The sequence below is a fragment of the Apium graveolens genome, chromosome 11, assembly GCF_009905375.1.
Source record: "Apium graveolens cultivar Ventura chromosome 11, ASM990537v1, whole genome shotgun sequence".
Classification (NCBI taxonomy): domain Eukaryota; kingdom Viridiplantae; phylum Streptophyta; class Magnoliopsida; order Apiales; family Apiaceae; genus Apium; species Apium graveolens.
This window is the reverse complement of record NC_133657.1, coordinates 45,525,357-45,528,052: the sequence shown is the minus strand read 5'-3', so window position 1 is coordinate 45,528,052 and position 2,696 is coordinate 45,525,357.

Here is a 2,696-nt window from a genome sequence, read left to right as displayed (position 1 = left end):
TCATGAGTACTATGAGAAGACTCATATATTGTTAATCATTATACATATTATTTTGGTGGGCTTGCTGCTCACCATTGCTTTATTTCTTCATCACACAACAACAGTTAGGAAAGATGGCCAGACTCCAGCAGACCCAGTGCAAGCGCGTGGGAAGCGTCCTGCGTCTTCCCGTTGATGTTGTAGCTGCTATAGCTGCAGAGGTAGATCTATTGTAGATCAGACCATCTACTTTTGAGAATCAATTATGTATAATTATAACTTGTGGCAGATAATGGCAATTAACTGTAAATTTATCAAGTAATCATTTTGGGTTGTAATAACTTTTAAATTGTGGATTCAAAGACTTGTACTTATTTAAATTTCATCTCTGAGACTATAACGGGTTATGGTGTGTGTTAGTGTGGGGTCACAGCATAAGGTTATTTATTAATTAAGTGAAGTGATATTGTGGAAAGAAAGACCGTGACGACCCGGATCCCCGACCCCGGATCTGGGGGTGTTACACATACTGTTGTGACGGTAACATCAACTCAAGAACAACTTTATCTATATTTATCAATATCTCGAATGGTTTACTAAATTTAGGACTTAACTTGTCTCGTTTACTCAAACTTATCCAATCTCTTTCAGGACGACACTTTTACTAACACTACTGGTCCTATTTCTGTAATCATACTCTCCCTAAATACAATTCCGCTTCTTTATTTGTCTATCCCAAACTGCTTCAATCAATAACACTAAGCCCTTGGTGTGCTGAATTAACGTAGAATTTGACAACTTCCTTTCTCCCATTTTATCTCAATAAAGTGGGGACCTACACTTGCATCCACATAAGGCTTGGTAAAGTAGCATTCTAAAGCTGACATTGATAATAAATGATCATCCCAGTTTTCCTTAATACTCAACCTCTCCACATATCTTGTTTTTTCCTGAATCGCTTCCTCACTTTGACTATTCGCTTAAGGTTAGTAGGCGGTGCACATTTTCAACTTGCTTTCCAAACATTTAAACACCCCCTATTCGTTTCTATCAGTTAAGGCTAAAAAGTAATCTCATATATTCATTCATTATCACCTTTAGGTATTTGAACTTCGTATTCCACTCTTTCTAATTCGTTTATTTACTCCTCAGTGATCTTAATTACATCCAATCCCTTCTTTCTATACAAGGCATCTGTTACCATTTGGCTTTGTTTAGGTAGTTGTTAATGGATTAATTCAGAATCTTTTGTTAACCTTAGTCAAAATTTCATTCTTGAAGACTCAACGTATAGTTGTTTACCTTCTGATCTTGGGAGAAAAATCCTTGGGCATTTCACACAGACTTTCTTATTCCTTGAATAGCTTAGGATGTTATTAATAAATACAATTTGCTTATCCAAGTACTTCTTAAACACCACGTTCCTTAATTCCTTAATTCTGCCACTCGTAGCATTCAAGTTCTAAACAAAAGTCTGAGGATATTATGGTATTTCTCCTAGCGCATAAATTTCCTCTTACTAACTGCTAACATCGTGATCCATTATCTTCTCTTGACATCTCCTTATCTTTCCCTTAACAATTTCGACTGAAAGGTCATACTATCCATCCTTGCTCCTTTTGAATTATGAACTCTGACTTCCGATTCCAACTTCTAAAATTTCATAGATAATTCTTCTGGTGCGGTCTCTATGTTCATTTTCTCCTTTTTGCGTATCGCTTGCCTCTACATTTGCTTTTCCTCAGGAATATATACTTCAAACTCTTATGGTCCGTATAGATCTTACACCTTTCTCCATACATATCATGTTTCCCAATCTTTCAAAGTGAATATTATTACCGCTAGTCCCACATTATGAGTAGGATACTTCTTCTCATAAGGTTTCGGTTGTCTGGATTCATATACAATAACTTTATTGTGCTGCATCAACACATATCTTATTCCCTTATGAGAAGTATCACTATAAACTACCAAATCTCTTTAATTTCTTCAAAGCAATAAAGCAGGTGATGTAACCATTCTTTCATTTAACTCCACAAAACTTTCTTCACTCTTCTCCATTTCATATAAACTTCTCGCTTTTCCTGGTTAGCTTCGTCAAAGGTATTGCAACTTTCAAGAAATCTTGCACAAATTTTCAATAATAACCGGTCCACGGTAAAACTTTTTACTTTTATTAGCACTTTTGGTCTTTCCTTATTCATAGTAACTTTAATTTCTACTGGATCTCCTTTGATCTCCTTCTCACTAATTATTTATGCTTTCTACCATCAAAACTTTTACCTTGTAAACTTTACATACAATTTCTTTCTTCTCCGACTCCCCAATTATCATTAAATGCTTTGCATGGTCCTTTGTTGACTTTAAGTAACACAACTACAGCTTATCCCGATATTCCTTAAAGATTCTTTGATATGTCCATAGGTTAAATCTTCAATTGATAATACCCAAATCTTAAATCAATCTTAGAAAATACTCTGCTTCTTTCATCTGATCAAATAATTTACTAGTTCGAGGTAGCGGATACTTGCTCTTGATAGTAGACTTGTTGAACTTTCACTAGTCGACACATAATCTTCTACTTCTATATAACAAATAATATCGGTGCACCTTATGGAATACACCGGGTCTAATCGCTTCTTATTCTAATATCCCTTGCATCTGCTTTACTAACTTCCCCATTTTAACTGGTGCCATTCTATGTAAGGCCTTGGTCA